Source organism: Hibiscus syriacus, unplaced genomic scaffold, assembly GCF_006381635.1.
Source record: "Hibiscus syriacus cultivar Baekdansim isolate YM2019G1 unplaced genomic scaffold, ASM638163v2 tig00005974_pilon, whole genome shotgun sequence".
In the NCBI taxonomy this organism is placed as follows: Eukaryota; Viridiplantae; Streptophyta; class Magnoliopsida; order Malvales; family Malvaceae; genus Hibiscus; species Hibiscus syriacus.
The window spans coordinates 2,480,671-2,486,388 of record NW_024062076.1 but is presented as its reverse complement, the minus strand read 5'-3'; the positions used below and the strand labels follow the sequence as shown (position 1 = coordinate 2,486,388).

General features: G+C 34.9%; 1 long non-coding RNA gene across 1 annotated transcript; it reads left to right on the top strand.

Annotated features, from left to right (window-relative positions):
• Positions 1-289: 289 nt before the first annotated feature.
• LOC120200455 lies at positions 290-1,355 on the top strand. Its single transcript, XR_005523541.1, has 3 exons — positions 290-558; positions 635-710; positions 916-1,355. It is a non-coding gene; the product is annotated as an uncharacterized LOC120200455 (long non-coding RNA).
• Positions 1,356-5,718: the final 4,363 nt, after the last annotated feature.

Genomic DNA, 5,718 nt, shown 5'->3' with positions numbered 1-5,718 from the left:
TGAAATCTACGAACAATGGAAGCTGTAAATAAAACATGCATTCGGGACTAAATCGAAGTAAACTAAATATTTACAAGCTAAATCAACAAACATTAAAAGGTACCAAATCAAAAGAGGGACTAAAATGGAAATACCAGAAAATTATGAAGGATCACGGAGAGCATTTGCTCCTTTAGCCTTTGAAGTGGACTCCACCGAGATTGCTCTCCAGATTCCAAGTCACTTAAGGAGTATAATATATATATATAACATATTTCATTCCCCAATTTCAAATTGAGATTAACGCAAAACCTCAACAAGTTCTTCGCAGGTTCATCCCGAGCCCAGAAAACGATGGTCTCTATCGTTCCTCAACCACGTCTCCATCGTGGGTTGGCTCTGACGACCACTCGCCGGCGTCGGCCAAGGGGGAGACCACTACCAATCGAAAGGTCTCTTCATCCCGAGCATAGATCCGGACCACGATGGGTCTAAAACACCTCCTAACGCTGCAGATTAAAAAAACTCTTCGGTTTTCAAGATCTCGGCGACCTTCTTATCCTGTGAAAACAAACGAAGGTAAACCTCTCTGTCTTTTTCTTTTCTTTGTTTTTGGTTTCGAAGATCTAAGGGAGAGACTTCCCCCCCAACGCAGGGATTCCGTCAGTCATCAGTGACGGAGGCCTCGCCTGAACGTCATGGATCTCCAACTGGAGGTCCGATCGTCTCAGGTAAATATACTCGATCTCGATTCTTTTCCCTTTTGTTTAAAAAAAACTAGAAAAATAACTAAAATGTTGCTGGAAGTGTTAAAGAAAAGTAAGAAAAAAAATTCTGAAATGTATTTTTTGCTTGTATTTCTTTCAAATGGTGGGAAAACGATTACAATAGTTCATTTTTTTCCGGTTTTTCGAATGGTGGGGATCGGATTTACAGAGTGTTTCCAAAAAAATCCTCTTGTATTGTTTCTATGGGTATTTATCATCCCCAGATTACAACAATTCCCTCTATAAAACGGTTCCTTGTGAGGATACTGCCAAGCACGAGTGAAGGTTGTATGGCCTCTGCAACAAACGGTCTGGCAGCGGGTACCAAATGGGGATCGCTGCTTCGTATGATATTTTTCATTGTGGCATGAGTCGAGACAAATTTCCATAGCTGATGTGGAGAATGATGGCAACGATTATTATAACTGAGACCATCGACGCGTGTGTGAAGATCTCCGAGCTGAACCTGGATCGTTCGATCAACGTTTGTACTGCTCCAAACTAATATTGGCTATTAGCGACGGCTAAAGGCCAGGTGATAGATAGGGTTTCAATTGATACAATCTGCTTATGGGCTGATTTGTAATTGGGCTTTGGGCCTGACAAAATGAGCATCTACACAATTTGATAATCGAAATTTTTTTTATTTTGTGATTTATGCCGATTACAGTCTATAATGTTCAATCCTCATAATTTACTTTTCTTTATAGTAAACTGATATTCCAAAGTTAATCTTTGAAATTCAATCGTTGTTTGGAGTAACCACAACTATCATTGCTAACACCAAAATAACTTTAAGCACATGAAAAGCACGACTATAATTATGTTGTCTCAATGAGAATCGAATATGATCTTAATTTTCCTTAGCAAACGTCGTTAAGTGTGTTAATAGGAAGTCGAATTTTCTACCTCTAGACTGTAAATTAGAACAATGAACTCTTTTAAAATGAAGGTGTTGAGATTTTAAAATAAAGGTCGATTTCTAATCCAAGTTTACAGAAAATTAAGAATGATATCTGAAGATACTAAGTGGTTTTCAATTCTCACCAAATGAATTGAGTTATCGTTAAGGCATCGGCTAATTAAAAGTTTAGGTAAGCATGATGAAAATCATACTTAGCATTTTTAGAAAACAAAGTAAAAAGAAAAATAAAAGAAAGCAACTTTAATAAAAACTCGAGAATTTTATAAAAACTAAAGAAAAAGAAGTATATTCAAGCAATACCTCATGGGGTATTTATAGTCTCGGGTGTGTTCAGATCCAATTCGATTTAAAAAATAACCGAAAATCGATCTAAAAATTGATAATTGAAAAAAATCGAAACGATTTAGTGTGTTTGGTTTTTTTTTTAAATCGATCGGTTCGATTTCGGTTTGGAAATCCGGAACCAATCCAAAACAAACCGAACCTATGAAATGAAATATTAAATTTACAAGCTTGAAACAAACCCAGTCAATAGCTCAGTGGTAGAGTATTTGACTGTAGATCAAGAGGTCACCGATTTGAACGTGGTTGGGCCCTAGTTTTTAATTTTTTTTTTCTTTTGCTTTCTTGATAATACAAACTCTCCATGGGAATTAACAAGGGTATGTTTAGTCGAAAGCAAGTTGAGCCATTGGGAAAGAACTCATTTACCAGGAACTCTGCTGCTCCATTACCAAATCCCTAGCCACCATGGAACTCACATGGTGCTGGCCATTATTACCAATATAAGTTTCATAAGCTTGTATTTGTTAAAATATATATTTTCTTTGCTTTTGTTATATATATGCTATTTTTTATGAAAAAAATTCAAAAATTATTTTGAAAAAATAGAATCCAAAAACTGCATAAATCCAAAACCGAATCAAACCACACTTAATTGGATTGGATCGGATCGGAATATTTTAGAAACATCCAAACCGATCCAAACCACAAACATTTATACTTTCGGATCGGATGAATTTTTAGCCAAAAACCGATCCAAACCGACTGCGAACACCCCTATTCTCGTGATTCTTAAAAATAACATGAGAATTTAAAACAAAATATCCTAAAGATAAATCTTAAAAATAATCTCAAAACATTTTTTCAAATTTAAACTTAAACTTAAATTCTTAAAAGATTTCATCCACCGTCTTTCTAAATAATCCTGACTAGACTACTTGTAGAAACTATTGTCGCTAACTGAACCTTCTAAAAACTGTCACGTCAGACCATCATGTCATATATCATGCCCATGTCTACAGCCACAATCAAATAATAATAAAATTTAAAATGCACCTTTTTTCCTGCTGGTTCTGGAAAATAGATTCATACACATAAATAAATAAATAAGTAAATAAATGAAACAAAACCAAATCAACAATAATAAAGTGATAACATGAAAGAATTAACAATTAAATATATTTAATTTAGAATACTCGTCATTTAGTCTCATGAAGCCTAATTAAGAACATGAACTAAAATATGAAACCAAAACACCGATATTATTTCTCTGAAATTCTTTACTTCCACCAAAGTTCCGTAAGCATGAACTAAAATAATACATATTTTTAACACAAAATGGATTATCTAGACCCATTTTTTTATTATCTTAAACTAAATCGTACCTAAGCCTCAAGGGGATCCAATTTTTCTTTGCAATTAATCTTTCACTAATGTTCTAATTCAAACACACAAAAATCGATAAGAAAGTACTATAATTAATAATTTCTTTTAGAAGACCTAGATTTAAACTTACGCACCCGTGTAGACTATGTTGTTTGGATTTAGGCCACCAAGGGTAAACAAAATTCCCTTAACCATGAGGACCACTCCAAAAAGTTCTTAATAGGTTTAGACAACAACAACAACAAAACCCTATTCCCATATGTAATGGGGTAAGGGGAGGTGGGGTGGTAGGCTGCCCCCAACGCCAGATTGAGAGCAGCTTCCGTGGAAGACCTCTGGCAGTAAGAAAATTAAAAATAAAGATAAAATATAATGCATAGATAAATAAGTCAATAAATACATAGTTGAAATAGTTGAACAATTTTCATACGCTGTCTTCATATGCGCGTCTGTAATTTGAAGTAATCCCTGCAAATAAATCCCTGCTTGAAAATCTCTGCTTATAGACAGAAACGTAAGTCCCGACTAAATTTAAAGGAGGAAACATGAAGAGAAGGATAAACAGAAGTCAACGATAGCAAGTTGCGATAAGGAATAAAGTTAAAATGGTTAAAACCTAAACTAAGGTAACACTACTTCGCCACCCTAATTCTAAGCCTACATAAATTCCAATGACAGAAACATATAAAAAGTAGAATTCATGGAAATTACTACAAAGGCATTAAAAAAGAAGACTGAGATGCCCACACTACTCAGCTACCCTGGTCTTAAGTCTCCATACTTTCCTATCGGAGGTCATGTCCTCGGTAAGGGCTAAATCCTTCAAATCAGATCTCAAGCATTCTACCCACTTCCTCCTTGGTCGTCCTCTCCTTCTGGCACCGTAGACTGTTATCGACTCTACCCTCCTGACCGCATCCGACGGTTGTCGCCTAAGAACATGCCCAAACCATCGTAGTCTTCTCTCCCTTAATTTTTCGGATAGAGGCACCACCCCCAAAGACATCCTAATTGCAGAGTTTGGTGTCATGTCCCACAGAGTCCTACCACATGCCCATCGAAGCATTCTCATTTCTGCGACCTCCATCCTCCTTAAGTGATCCTTCTTGATTGCCCAACATTATGATCCATACAGCAGCGTTGGTCTTATTGCCATTCTATAAAATTTTCCCTTAAGTTTTAGAGGCATCTTCTTGTCACATAAAACTCCAATTGCAGCCTTCCACTTTAACCATCCCGCCTTTATACGGTGTGTAACGTCATCATCTACACCCCCATCTTTATGTATCATAGACCCTAGATACTTGAAACAATCCATTGAGGGGAGAACGTGTCCTTCGATGCATACTTCTACATCTTCATCGTTTTGGTTCCCACTGAAGTTTGAACATAAATACTCTGTCTTTTCAATATTGATCCTTAGACCTTTTTCTTCCAAGGCAGTCTTCCAGGTAGCCAGTCTACCATTCAGCTCAGTTTTTGTTTCAGCAACTAGGACAATGTCGTCAGCGAAAAGCATACACCATGGAACACCGTCTGGAGTCGCACAATAGACGTCGTCCATAATATAGGTTTAGACGTTAAACAAATACATATAAATCTCAAAAAGATGTCCATGATCTATAGCAACAAATAGCTCTCCTGATTAAGAACCCTCAAAATGTTATTTTACTATTCATTAAAATTCTAATTGTTAATTATGTTGAATTTTTTAATATTCTAATTGAAGATTATTTAGTGAATATATTTTTGGGTAAACTACATGAATGGCCATTTAGCTATGGGATTGTTCCAATTTGACCATTGTTCTATTAATTTTGTTAATCAGGTTTCTTAACGGAGAAGTTGATGTAATAGTTAAAAATTGATATAATTATACATTTAGTCATCATTACTTACACAGTCTATCAATGTGATCCTAATTTTAATTTAATTCAATAAATTTAATCTTCTTATTAAAGGATACTCGTTGGTGACATGTAAAATAAATAATATTATGTGAAAAATTAAACATGCTATGGTGAAAATTATGAGAAAAATCTTGTTAAATAAAAAAAGAACAAAATAAAATATATAACAAAAGACCAAAACAAAGAAATACGAATTTTTTTTCAGAAAACACGTGCTCAATGAAACATGCTTTTGAACATATTAAAAACTCGAGGAAAACACGTTGTGTTAGTAATGTCTTCCCCTTCTAACGAAATAAATATTCTTTTCTCTCTATGGACTATCACTTAGGACGTGTAACTAATTATAACACCCAAATTTAGCCTTAATTCTAAAACCATATAATTTGTGGGTTTTCTTCAAAATTTTCTAAATTGGATTAGGGGTTAAATTGAAGTTAATGGAGATATTGGGTGTTTAAATGTGAAA